Source organism: Macaca fascicularis, chromosome 2 (genome assembly GCF_037993035.2).
Source record: "Macaca fascicularis isolate 582-1 chromosome 2, T2T-MFA8v1.1".
Taxonomy (NCBI): domain Eukaryota; kingdom Metazoa; phylum Chordata; class Mammalia; order Primates; family Cercopithecidae; genus Macaca; species Macaca fascicularis.
In genome coordinates, this window is record NC_088376.1 from 130,919,393 (window position 1) to 130,934,527 (window position 15,135).

General features: G+C 39.4%; 1 long non-coding RNA gene across 1 annotated transcript in view; it reads left to right on the plus strand.

The window, feature by feature from the left end:
* The window catches only part of LOC107128958 (uncharacterized), a 300,530-nt gene that overhangs the window by 197,639 nt on the left and 87,756 nt on the right, over positions 1–15,135 (plus strand). The window lies entirely within an intron of this gene.

Sequence of the window (15,135 nt, forward strand, 5' to 3'; positions counted from 1 at the left end):
GAAATATCTGCTACTCATTCCATCAACTGGATAGCCTTATAGCACTATTGACATCCTCATCTGGGCTCTTTGGAGTTTATCAATAGAGATGTTCATAAACAAAAGCTATTGCTGCCGTCATTAAGCTTGTAAGCATCCATTCATTACTACTGTACTTTCTTCATTAAGTTCCTTTAATGTGGCTCTCTCCTTTATCCTCCTTTCTCAGACCTCCCCTTGTAAGTAATGCTTGTTCAGCTTCTTTAATCTTCCAGACCCCTAAATGATGGAATGCCATGAAGCTCAGTTCTCAAACCTGTGAACAAAAACGTATCTGAGACAGGTCTCAATCAATTTTGAAAGTTTACTTTGCCAAGGTTAAGGCCACGCTGCTCATGACAGAGCCTCAGGAGGTCCTGATGACATGTGCCCAAGGTAGTTGGGGTGCAGCTTGATTTTATACATTTCAGGAAGACACGAGACATCAATCAATACATGTAAGATGTACACTGGTTTGGTCTAGAAAGGTGGGACAACTCAAAGTGGGGACTTCTGGATCATAGGGAGATTTAAAGATTTTCTGATTGGTAATTGGTTGAAAGAGTTATTATGCAAAGAAAAGAATGTCTGGGTTATGATAAGGAGCTGTGGAGACCAAGATTTAATTATGCAGATGAAGCCTCCAGATAGCAGGCTTTAGAGAGAACAGATTGTAAATGTTTCTTATCAGACTTAGAGTCTGTTCTATCAGTCTTAAGGTTTCTGTTAATGTTCATGGTAATGAAGTATATCTGACCACCTTCTCCTCCGCCACTTCCCATTATAGCCTGAAGTAGTTTTTCAGGTTAACTTTGAAAGCCTGCGACTGAGAGGAGGGGTCCATTCAGATAGTTGGAAGGGCTTAAAATTTTATTTTTTGTTTTCAGATCCCTTTGCTTTCTGCATTTATTTTCAAAGTAGTCTTGTCAACCTAGAAAATGGATTTAAATACCATTGTATATGTCATCCCAAATCTATAACACAGCTTACACATGCCTCCTGAATGGTAGATAAAGTATCAAACTACCTCCCATTTGGAGGTCTAACAGATCACTTGAACTTACGAAGTTCATTACCAAACGTATTATTATTCTTCTAATGCCTGCCCAGCCTCTCTCTCAACTCAGAATAAGACTCAAAGTCCCCTATAGGGCATTACATAATGTGATGTCACACTAATTTCCTGATCTCATTTCATATTGCATTTCCTTTTCCTTCGTGTCTCTCACCACAGCCAGTACAATTGTACCTCAGGACCTCTCCACTTGAGTTCTCTCTACCTGGAATCCTCTTCCTCCAAATAACGATGTGGTTTCTTCTTTCATTTCATTCAGGTTTCTGGGAAAAATAATCCCTAATTGAAGAGTTGTATTCTGACCACTTTATTTAATATAGAAATGTTCTCCACGTTAGTTTTGTCACTCTTTATCCAATTTTTCTGCTTTATTTTTCTTTGTTGCAGTCATTATTTTCTTGCATATAATTTTTCTTTACCTCCCATACTGGACTATTTAAACTCCATGTTCATAGAGATTCTGCTTAGTAAAATCTTATACGTGCAGCTCTTAGCATAATTTCTGACTCATAGTAGGAATTCAGGAAATATTTGTGAGATGAATGAATAAATATTGTTTTAGATTTTCTTTACACATAAAAGTGTCTATTCAAATTTTTTTTCAGATAATGATGTCTTTGTGGTTCTGGCAATTGCTCTCTTACTTAGTAATATGCCCTGAACATCTTTCTATAATATATCACCAAATATAGAGCTAAATCACTTTTACTAGTCTCAGAGTATTTCATTGTATGGAGGTGCTGCAATTGATTTATTCAAACTCAACTGATGGACAGTTGGATTGTTTTCCTTTTTTTTTTTAATAAATAAGCTTATATTGAAATCTTTTGTAATGCAATTCATCAAGCAATTATTGAGTATCTGCTATACGCAATTCACTGGCCTAGACAATGGGATGGTAAAGTAGAGACAAATGTGACATGGTTCCTGCATTCAGGGAGCTCATGACCTACTCAAGGAGACAGATGATGAAAAATAAGAATGACATATTTTAGGGAATTATAGAGTACAGAATTATAGAGTACGTCAAGGGCAGTAGAGAATATACTGGGGCGATTCAGGGATGGAAACTATCAGGAGATACAAGATTCAGAAAAGCTTTTTGGAAGGTCTGTATGTTTGGACTGGGCTTTGGCAAAGATTTCAACCAGCAGAGGGTCTGAGGTGAAGAAAGTGTGTTACACATTTAGAGGATTGCCGGAACTATTCTTGGATACTTTAGCTCTTCAGTTTGACTGCAACAGAAGGTGGGTGAGCAACAAGGTCAAAAATGTAGGCTGGGGCAAGAGCACCTACCAGGTCCCAATCATTGTCAAGCCAAAAGATACAGGGATAAAGAATAATGTGGGAATCGATCCACATGATTTACCCATCAGACTTTTCCTTTTTCGGAAGAAAGTTTTTCTGGGCACTCCTGGTCTGTGGGTAAACAGACTCATTATTTCCAAATGTTCTGGTATTTGAAGAAAAGCTAGAAATCTGTTTTTTTATTTTTATTTTTGTTTTTTATTTTTGAGACAGAGCCTCACTCTGTTGCCCAGGCTGGAGTGCAGTGGCGCGCTCTTGGCTCACTGCAACCTCTGCCTTCCAGGTTCAAGCAATTCTCCTATCTCAGCCTCCCGAGTTGCTGGGACTACAGGCGCCTGCCACTACACCCAGCTAATTCTGGTATTTTCAGTGGAGATGTGGTTTCACCTTGTTGGTCAGGCTGGTCTTGAACTCCTGACCTCAGGTGATCCACCCGCCTCGGCCTCCCAGAGTGCTGGAATTACAGGCATGAGCCATCGTGCCCAGCTAAAATCTGTGTTTTTAAAATATGAAACCTCCCGGCTTTTAACTGCTGACCACTTACTCTTATTTTTTCAAAACCTCATTTTGTGAACCATAAAACAACAACAATAAAATTTCCAATCGACCCACTGCTAATGGGCTATATGTATCCTGTGAACCATCAATTTGTAAATTCTGCCCTAAGGGCCCTGAGGAGACTCTGTCCCCTAATAATGGTGAATTTCATTCTTTTTGGACCTTGAATACGATAGCAAAATTCCATTTTACATCATAATCTAAGATGCACATATATAAGCATATATAAATGAAACAAAACTTTTAGAAAACAGTACTTAATCCTAACAATTTCCTTAACTAAAAGAAAATCACTATGATTTAGACTAGTTCAGTTTATTCTCTTCTGTTCTTCAAAAAAGAAATCTTTCTTTTAACCTACACAGCGAACTTCAGGACTCACCATGATTGCAAAATTCATTGAAAACATTGTCCTGACTATAATGCTTCTTTTGCCATCTAAACTTATGTTATTTTGTAATACCTTTTAGGAGTTTCTTTCTCAGGTGTTTAGGAATTGGGAATCCAACTAGAACATAAATAGCTTTCAGGCAGGATTTCCTCCTTTCTCTTAGACTCAGAATCACAGCAAATGTAGCAATTATTCAACAACTGGATGTTGGAATTCGGGCCTCTGAGATTCTCCCCAAGTAGATTTTATGGTCTGAGTTTCAGAGACCTTGGGTTTGTAAACTGACTCCTTGACCTAGCTGGAAGAGATGGTCATTGACTTTTACTTAGCAAACCATTTGTCACTAGTTCATCCAGCTTCCCTCCAAAAATGTGTCCCTGAACCTCAGCTTGAAATTGAAATCCTCTTGATCTTGAGGTCAAATTGGCTCCGCTCCTACAGCTCCTATCTCAACCCCAAGCCACGTCCTGGTTGTTGGACTGATTGTGAAGGACAAGTCATAAAGTCCTTCCTATTTTAAGCTTTATATAATCTGAACCCTTTCTGGTTACAAAGAAACACAAATGATTTTAGTTATCGTGGAATTAAATGTAGTCTAGAACGTTCAATATTTGTCAGGTCATGTTGCAAATCAGCCACTGTATTCATAATGGATGTGTCACCATCATAAATATGACAAAAGGACATTTTCAAAAGATGATTATCCACACTGATGGGAGAGAAATATGAGCTCAAGAAATTAACATTCTCATCGCTGCCTTGCTTCTCTGCTTTGCATTATTTAAGGATCTCTGGTGACTTGACTGAAGTCCTCCCTGTCCCCTAATGCCCCCTGTGTGCCAAGCTTTTGGAATACAGCCCACCTTGATATCAAAAGAAAGATCCCTGTTAGAGAAGTTGACATTTCCCCCTCTCATCTCGAGGTTAATGGGGAGACCTGTATTCAAAGGCACCTTCGTCTCAGTGGGAACACCTTAAGACATCTTCGGTGTTGATTTACATTGCTTTCAGGTACACGTTGGATAAAAGCAGATGGGAGTGAGAGAAGAAGCCAGATGCAGAGTAGATCCAAGGGAAGAACTGAAATGCAGAACATGTTACTTCTTTGTTTAGCTACACTGTGTATTAACTAGCCAACACTGTATTGAATACTTGCCATGCACAAGACTAGTTTTGTCCTCTACTCTCTTGATCACTCAGATCTCCTCGAGAGCTTTTTAAAACTACCAATATTCTGGCCTCACCCATAAACACTCTGATCCAATTGGTTGTGAGTGGGCACCCAGCAACATGGAAGTTTTAAACACCTCTCCAAGAGGTTTGAATGTGCAGCCATGGTTGAGAACCACTGCATTAGATGCTATTCATAAACTTTATATTATTAGCTCGTTTAATCCACAGGTCTATAAGGTTACTATTATCATTATCCTCAATTTTCAGGATTTTTACACTACGCAGTAAAATAAAGGTAAAGAGAAGTTAGGTAATATGCCCGTGTCATACAGGTTGGTAAGGGGTGGAATGCAAACGTGAATCTAGGTAGTTGGATTTCAGAGTTCTAAGTAAATTTAACGCAAAGATCAAAGGAAGGAGGAACACTTACAGTCAGGCATTTGGGACAAAAGTAGCAAAAGGCTGACTACATAGGTGGATAAGTTATAGCAACGGAATCTCCATTGTATATACCTCCGCCCTAAAGGAATATGGGAAGGAGGGTGCTTAAAGTATCAGCAGAATGGGCTTTAGAGTGTGCAACCTGTGCATGAGCTTAAAAGGGTCCCATACCTTGTTTAACGCTCTGCTGTTCCTGTCTTGAAATTTTTAATAGCTTTGAAATAAGAAACTCCACATTTTCATTTTGCACCGGACCCCAAATATGTGGGCATTGATACTCAGGCCAGTCCTGAGTGTCAGACTCATGGAAATGAAATTGCAGCCATTTTCTCTAGTTTGAATGCTGTGTGTGATGAGGGAGGTGATTGTCTCCCTGCAGGAGTTTCAGTGGAACAGCAATCCCTGCCATCCCTTCTTTGTGAATATGTAGTTCCTAGAGCTGGAAAAGCAAACATCAAAGTCTCTGACAAAGGGAGAACAGAGCTGTGAATTGCATAGATTCAAATATAGAGTGGGGAGAACCCAAAGAAAAACCAGCAGTGTCCTAAAAGGCCCTCCATGCATTGCTGCACTGAATCTTTACAATTCTACGAGATGAGAATGAGTATTTTACACCCTTTTATAGATGACGGAAATGAGATACAGATAAGGTAAGTAATTTGTTCAAGGTCACAGAGCTGTGAAGGACAAATTGAAGCTTTCACCTGACCTGCGTGCTTTCCCGCACACTGTGCTAACTCTGAGAACGTAATGCATTTGTTTCTTAGGGGTGCACCTGAGCTTCAGGATATTACATTCCCTAGAGATGCTTTTTACCAAACTTCTCTCTCTTAGTTCTTTACATGGAGGGAGTTGAGTATCATAGGAAACATGAAAAAGAGATCAGGAATTAGAATACCTGGGTTCTTTTCTAGTTTCATCCTTGCTGTTTACTAGTCAAACACTAAAAGCAAGTCATTTTATTAACTATTTTATTTTTATTCCATCATCACCCATTGAACAGTTATTCATGTGGCACCTTCAATACCTTAGGTACTGTTCTTTCTTGAATTTAAAAAGGGTGAGGATTCAGTGAGATGATGTTGTATAAATATGACCTGTTATTACCTGGAGTCTTCTTCTGCCCCTATTTGGCTGTTCCCTAAGTTCCCAAGTGTGACTTGTGATTACACGATCAGCTATCTCCTTTTTTTTTTTTTTTTTTTTTTTAACCTTTCAGCTTCATACACTTCCTTTAAAACTGAGATCAAATTTGTAAACCTGACTCATTATGAGGATGGTGATTCTAAGGGTAGCTAATGTTTTTGGAGTATGTAATATGTGCCAGATGCAGTGTCAACAGTTATTTGCATCAGTTAATTTAATTTAACCCTTAGATAGTCCGATGAGATAGGTACAGAGGAGTAAAGCTAGGGAAGGATTAACAAGTTTCTCAATATCACTCAGATGCCAATGCTAGGGCAAGAATTCAAACCATACGTTCCATGGCATTAATGACCAGGTTCTTAAATCCTATAGTACTGAAACAGTTCTTCAATATTTCTATTTTTATATAGATTATATATACATATTTATATTACATATAAATATTAGCTTTTCACTTATTATTCAATATTGTTTCGAGTGTTGTTATTGTACACTGATATGGTATGTATGTTTTGTGTTAGCTTCCAAGTGCCTAGAAGAAGCTATATTTTTACACTTAATGTCTCATGTAGCATTTGTAATTGTGTCTTTCATGGTGCAGATATTAAAACATATTGATTGACTAAAATGAGATCACTTGGACTTGGGAAGGGGAACATCACACACCGGGGCCTATCATGGGGAGGGGGAAGGGGGGAGGGATTGCACTGGGAGTTATACCTGATGTAAATGACAAGTTGATGGGTGCTGACGAGTTGATGGGTGCAGCACACCAACATGGCACAAGTATACATATGTAACAAACCTGCACGTTACGCACATGTACCCTAGAACTTAAAGTATAATAATAATAAAAAAAAATTCTACTGGAAAATATATAATACCTAATCACTGGGCAAGTAAAAAAATCTATAAAATAGTTTATATAATTTTTTTTGATTAGACACCAATTTTTCTTTGCCTGAATTTCTAGAATTTTATTTAGAAAAATGGGTTAGTTAGTAATTTTAACATTCCAAAAAGAGCAGTTAATATTATTTAAGCATTTTTCCATATCACAGTTATTATCCAAGTGCTCTACCTGTCGTAAGCCATTTAATCTTCACTAACGTGGTGGATGTAGTTTGTAATTCACTCGTTCCTTCCTGACTTACTCTGGGCATTTAGATTTCCCCCTTGTGGCAACTGTATTAGCCTGTTTTCACGCTGCTGATACAGACATACCCGAGACTGGATAATTTATAAATGAAAGAGGTTTAATGAACTCACAGTTTCACATGGCCAGGGAGGCCTCACAATCATGGCGGAAAGCGAAAGGTAGGCAAGAGAGAATGAGAACCAAATGAAAGGGGTTTCACCTTATAAAACCATCAGATCTCGTGAGACTTATTCACTACCACAAGAACAGTATGGGGGAAACAGCTCCCATGATTCAGTTATCTCCCACTGGGTCCCTCCCACAACAAGTGGGAATTATGGGAGCTACAATTCAAGATGAGATTTGGGTGGGGACACAGCCAAACCATATCAGCAACAAATGCTTCAGAGGAGGGGAGCCTGTCCCCAGCTTCAGGATGGGTCTGATTTGTTTCCTGTCTCCTTGACAGTAACTGGTATAGGAATCCAGGACAACCAACCATTGCTGTACAGAAGAATTGACTCAGGAAAGAGTGTGCATCTCAGTCCAGGAGAAGGAGACAAGACACAATGTTTACAGGGAGCATTTGGAAAAATGAAAGCCACTGGAAAACATGGCTTCTCTCCACCAAGGACATCACCATGGTAAAACTATGGCAGCTTTCTTACTACCAGCTCAAGAATGAAGCTAAGAGAGAAGAGAGACAGCCAAGAGAATCACAAAGAAACTGAGTTCAGGTATTGATTAGTCTTGCCTATCTCTAGAATTTTCAGATATGTAAGGCAGTAAAAATTTCCTTATTGTTTAAGTTGGTTTGAGATGGGTTTTCTGTTCCTTGCCTCCAAAGCCATCAAACTCTCACATGGATATTGAATATTATGTTATATATTAGAATTAGATATAAGAAGATACACCAGAAATTGAAATATGACAATTACAGAAGTGCTAACATATGACATTTGTACAGTGCTGTACAAGAGTTGCCAAAGCATTATGTGTAACCAGCTCCTGATAGCTCAGTTGTAAGCTATGGCTACTAAAAAAGAGAAAACATTGCCGACCAACATGGACCAGCCCTGCCATTGCCAATAAACAGCCGATTCTCCCCAAACATGAAGGAGATTCATGGGATATGACCGTGAGTGCAAATCTCCTGAACAAATTCCCTGTCCTGCCAGAGTCTCAATGTTGTGTCAAGTACGTGGTCATCTTCCCTACTTGACCTGGTCTTGACCTTGTGCTTACTTAGGTACATACTTGGATAACTGCTAGATGCAGTTCCCTAGAGGAGTTCCCTGTAAATCTATAACAAACCATGTCACTCACAGGAGCACTCTTGTAGCTACAGATTGCTCACAGGGCCAAAAGCAACTTTTGCACGTTTTCAGATTAGTGCTATGCTTTAAATGGCCATGTTGCCCTCGTCTGAGAGATGACATTGAGTCTGTAAATGGCTAAATGCCCAATCTTTTCCTGACTTCCTCTTTGGAAATGAATCCTTCCTTTCCCCAGTATCCTGTTTTTTGTACTTCCATTGCAGCATTAGCCAGAGTTCATCTTAAATCAGAATTATTTATGCAAATGATCGTCTTCTTAACTAGATTGTCGTCTAGCTGAGAGCTAAAGACAGTGTCTCAATTTCCCTTCTAGTCTTTGGATTATCAAAGAGTGGACCTGCTGGTTGACTGTAACATCAGATCAAAAAGCCCCAGAAGTCTCATGGGGAGCTCAGGGACGATGAGGGCTCATAAACAGATTTTGAGAACCACGCAGTAGAGACAGAGATGATGTTTGAATTTTTAGAACATATTTACATACCAGAGAAATACAAAGCTAGGTGTGCTTCCTTCTCTTGATAAAAGAAATATTGAGTAGCAGATATTTATAATTTTTATTGTATGTATCTAAAAATATTTTGATATTTGAAGAACATAGAAAATAAAGATCCCACAGAGACAGAGCTTATATAATTACTGTCACTATAGAAGCTGAAAATGCCAGGCACTCACTTATCCTGGCAAGGGCTGTTGTACAGTCAGGACAAGGGCTAATGATAAGCTTGGCAAGTCAGGCACATCCATCCCAGACTTTGGTGACTTAGTTAGGATCTCCCGCTAGCAGACCTTGAAACAAGGTCTTTGGCTCATGTGTTTGTTTTGGAAGTCAACCAGGAAGCTCAAGTGAAGGAATGGGGAAGGTGAAGGAGGCGAGAGAGCAAAGCCCGTTAAAAGGAATGTTAATGAGTGGGTTACTGCTGTAGACAGGTGGGTCTCGATCTTCCCGAGAATCATCAAAAATCTTCTAGAAAGCATGGTAGAAGTGCTGCAGTGAGAAGCGGGGCTATTTATTCACCAACTTCCATCCATCATTGGTTGAGATTTTTCCCAGCACACAGGCTAGTGGAGCTCTTGGGTACATAAAGAAAGTCTTCAGGTGGCAAAGTAGAAAGATAGAGAGGGAAGATGATGGCATATTGATGGCAGGTCAGCTCAGAGCTGTGCTGAGAAGATATGAGGTGGGCGGGGTATTGACAGCAGCTGCCTCATTCTGGGAGCCAGATGCAGAAGAATAAAACTGGGGGAATCTCCTGTGGTGGTGAAACCCTGGTTGAAGCACTCAGGGTCTTGAATCAGCATTGGCTCCCAGGATAGAGTGCTAAAGTGGTGATGATGCACTCCAAGGTTATTTTGTGTAATCTTCACAACTCCGCCATATTGGGTGAGGAAAAAAGAGATCCTTAGGGATGAAAAATTAACTTGTGTAAGGTCTAGAACTACTACTGTAGTAAAGATAATTTTTCAAAGAGTGCAAAACAGATAACCAACAATGATAATGATTCTTAATATTTAGAGGTAATTAAGACTATATTAATAATAATAATAATAATATCATTATGATAGTTCTTTGCCTGTGTAGAGTTTATATCAATGTGCTTTTCCAAACACCTCATTTATTTTGCTTCATTCATGGGGAGACATTTCTATTCTCTTGTATAGATGGGAATACTGAGCTTCCAACATGCAATAACTTGCCAGGAAGCCATGGAATTAACTGCAGTCTAAGCACAATTCTCTTCCCAGAGTGCTTACCTTCCTTCCTCCCTGTAGGCAGCAGAAGACAAATGTACTATGCAAATAGTACAATTCATTTCTTTTGTAGGTGTATGTCTCTCTGTATTCAATTCCCATGAAACCTTTCATGAGGTTAAAGTACCTGTTTGCAGAAGTTTTGGAAAGCCCCACGGTTGCAAAAGTAAACACACAAGCTTCATACATATTCTAGTCTCCTTAGTATAGCAAACCGTTGATATAACCACCTGCTATTCTTTGGGGGAAAAGAAAGATTTAGAGGGAATGTGAAATCTGGAGAAATGGTTCCATTGAGAATTAGCTCTCTTTTAAGAGAAGTATCGGGCTGTTACAACTGGATATGCATGAGTTTTTATTCAGGGCTTAAAATAGAACAAAATTAGATCTTATGAAAGATTTATGCAGCAGCAATTTGCTCATCTGTACATTTGGATTTTGTGTGTGTTCTCTCATTTTGGAAAGTGCAGTGGTAAAAGTGAAGGGCAATGACAAAACTTAGATATTTTGACTGTGCACAGTGGTCCCCATCACCTACAGAAATGTGTGGTTCTACCAAGGCAGGCTATGTAAGGCTGGAGGATGGGAAGTGTCACTGTGCAGTCGGCATCTTTCTATCATCGGACTCCAAATGCACTGGGGTGCATGCAGTTTTAAATACACACGAAGCCATCTGGTCAATTAAGTCATCACCTTTGTACTTTTGACCAGTTGGCTTTTTTTCCTGATGTTTTAATGATAAAAAATGAACATGAGAAGTAATGAAATGTTAGGTCTAGATCATCAGACTGTCACAGTCAAGATCAAGAAAGAGAATTTCCCTTGGCCTTCTTCCTTGATATAAAAATCAAAAAGTTGTGAACAGAACAGTAAAAAAAATTGTTATTAGTAACTGGTATCAAATAACATATGCATAATTGTTTATTTGGAATCGATATGTATTACAAAGCACCAAGAAATCACTGTGGGCTGGTTAGGGCTGTATCAAGATGAACTTTTATGCAGAGTGCCTATAGTAAACAGCACTGGGCTATTCTTTAAGTTAGCTATTCTGGTTATCTGTTGCTGCTTCATGAATGAAGCCACACTGGACTAGGTGGCTTAAGAAAATAACCATTTTATTTATTTGGTCCCAAACTGCATCAGCTGGGGCAGCTTGATGAAGGCTGGAGAATCTGCTTCCAAGATAGCCTCAGCCACATGGCAGGGAAATCAGAGCTGCCTGTTGGCTGGGGTATTGACTGGAGCTCCTGATCTGGGACTCAGTTCACACGATTAGGTTGGACTTAGCACAGCCTGGCAATTTTAGGATATTCAGATCTTACATGGTAGCTGGCCTTCCCCAGAGTGCAAAAGCAGAGGATGCTATACATTCTTAAGACAGTCACAGAACAGGCACATCATCATTTCTGTTACATTCTGTTGGTGATTTGATTTAATTATGGAGAATAAATCCTCTATTTCTCTGGAAGAATTGTTAAACTTGGGTAAAATTTCTGACATACTATTATCATTTAGCACACACACAGAATCCTTTCTTCTGAGCGGGGAACAAATGCAACCTAGGAATGGAGGAAAATCTCTTTCATTAGAATTCAGACTAAGTATTTCTGGATACACCTCCATCAAACATAGTTATCTTCACCAGCATCATTAAAATTTGATAATTTGTTACAGTACTTAACTCTCTGGAAATATATCAAAGCTCATGTCCCTACCCTTGCTAACAGGACTTTTAAAGGAAACCTTGTGAGTTCATGCCCTAAAATAATATTCCCTGTTGATCAAAGTATCAGGCCTTGCAAATTTCATGATCATTCCCATAATTAAGATTTCTGCCTGATGTTAATTTCCCTAGGGACTGCCCAACTTCTTGGGAGGGATATTTCCTAATTTATGATACCTCGTTAATGAGGGCTTCTGTAGCATCAGGCAAGGTTTCTAAGCCTATAGCCTAAGTCATGACAAAATAGGAGGGTAGCTAACAATTATTGAGCACTTCCTATCTGCTGCATGCTGTGTAAAATGATCATAAGCCTGATTTTTTTTTCAAAAGAAATTGTAATACAAAATAATGAATCATATGAATTATTAATGGTCATTTAGCTAGGAAGTGGCAGAGCAGGATTCAAACCTGGGCAGCTTTCATTGCAGAGTCTGTATATGACCTCTGGCAGGGCCATCTGCAATGGCGACTCACTGTAGATGGGTGGTTCTCAAAGCATGTTCAGGGACCACCAGCAGCAGCATGGCCTGGGGACTTGTGAGAAATGCAGACTCTTAGCCACTTCTCAGAGTGAGTGAATCAGAAACTTCGGGGACGGGATTTAGCAATGTGTGTTTTCTCCATCGTGGTGATTCTGATACATTCTCAAATTTGAGACTCATGTTTTAAAAATTGTCACTTCAAGAAAATGCTCTATTAATCATAGGACTGACTGATTAAAGCTATCATGCCATGGTCTTCTCAAGGCACCTCAACAAAGGCCAACGTACCTCACAGAAATGATCCACATTCAACAAACATTCTAGCTGTAGCTTGACTTAATGATCATGTCTTTCGCATTTGGCTTGGAATACAAATTTGCTCTATTTCCCAACTCTCCAGTTGGTTCTATGCTTCAGTTTCCTCATATTAAAATATAGATAATGATGCTTGTTCTCTTCTCTCACAGAAATAGTCTAAGAATTAATGAGCTATATTAAATTCTTTCAGTTCCTGGAAGAAAGGCAGTATATAAACACTATATTAATATTTTAAGCAGGTTAACTTTTTCTAGGTGAATAAAAGCCTTTATTCTTTTGGTCATCAAACATGTTGCTTTTTCTCAAAAGAATTTTTTGATTTTTAAAAAGGTTTTTTCTAAAGATACCAACCAGATTTCTTTCCAAGTACCAAAGGGAAGAGTATCAGGATGAGAAAACATTTTTATGAGAAGAGCTGAAGTTTTAAAATTCCTGGTTTTACTAGTGATAAGAGGCAGCGTGGTGTTGTAGCAAGAACACTGAGTTAAGAATCCAGTAATGTCAAGTTTAAGTTCTCCATGCTGCTTTTGTGGTGTGCAAACTAGGGTAGCCTCTTCCACTTTTTAGGTCTCAGTTTACTGAACTATAAAAAGTGGCAGTATATGAAAGACTTGGAGTCTAGGCACTGGCGTCAAAAACCTGGGTGTGAATCGTGGCTTGACCATTCACTAGCTGTGTGACCTAAGATTACTTACTTTCTTTCCTGGATCGCCTATCTCCTCATATGAATAAGAAGGAGAACAACATAATTCAATAAGGAAATGAAACTAAAGAGCTCAGCTCAGTGCCTGGCACTCGGTAATAAGCCCTGGCTATTATTATCATTAATAAAAAATTCAGGTATAGACTAGATTATCCCCAGAAGGCCTGGCTGCTTTGGAATTTTAGGATCTTCTCTGAAGTTTCTCCCAGAATCTCCAGTTGCTTTCTTCCCTGAGGATTCAACTTTCTTCATTCAACATTCTTCATGTATTTATTGAGTACTTACTATGCACCAGGACCATTAGAAGCAGTATCTCTAGTCAACATAGAGAAAAATACCTGCCCTTGGGGAACTTAGATGCAAGGGGGAGCAGGCCTTTCATAAACATACTATTCTAGGTACACAAATACTCAATACATATGGGGCCAATTGAATGGAATTTCTTTTTGTGTTGAAAAATCTTCAACCTAGATAGAAAACTATTTTTCTTAGCCTTCATCTATTCAGAGATAAAAACTTCCCTTTGATGAGTACTTGAGAGCTCTGCTCTTATATATATATATATTTAATTCTATTTTTAAAGTGAAGGCTTCCCTCTCAGTGAATGAGTAAAGGAAGGAGGTGGGTGGAGGAGGTGGGCAGGAAGTGGGTGTCCCTTGCTTCATCTTGCCTGAATTGAGGGAAGACTTGACAAATTAGGGTAGATTGGGAGCATGACAGCTTGCTTAACAGGAAGCAGAACATATTTTGAAATCTATCTGTTTAGTTGCCAATCCCTGTTTGTAGGTTAAGAAGAAAGAGGTTTTGACATTTGGGTACCAGTTTGTGCAAGGGAGTCCTCATCTATCCACAAGCTTTAGGAAATCTGAAATGATGTTGTCCCAATCTGTTTGGAGGAGGATGTTGCTAAACCTTTCTGGATTCAGAGAGAAAATCTTCCTCCTAATGCTCTCTCTTCATGATACAGGAAAAGCAGTGCCAGGTCTCGGCTGACGTAAACATTTTAAGCAGGAAGGAGTGCACTTCTTTTATTTCCTAACAACATAAATTAAATATCACAGTAGACATCAGGCTGGAAAAAGTTACAGGAACCCAAGGTTCTTTCAGCAGTTTATTAATGCAGTCTGGCCAGAAGGTTCAGAGGGGCAGTGAGATCACCAGCTGGTATGGAGCCCTGAGTGATCCACAGACAGTTGGCTGGGACTCAAAAGACCAATTGTTCTGGTTCTGAATGCTGTATTTTGTCCAGCCCACTTAGGTCTAGAGATGGTACTTGGAAATACAGGCACAGAGGCAGGACCAAGGAACCTTATCAGCCACTTGCAGCAGCACTGAGCCGTGGTCAGGGCAAGCTGGGAAGCATCAAGATCAGAGGTCAGACCAGGCTGGTGAGAGAAGTGGCCAACATGGTACCAAGGCTAGAATAGAGGCTGTGCCAAGGTGCTTGTCCACATGGAAAAATGGCATACAGTTTATAATGAGGCTTGATGTCAGAATAAGCTCAAGTCCAGATTGCCAGACTGAGTTGGAGACCAGTTTGCTGTCCAAGGAGACATCAGGGTGTAGCAGATG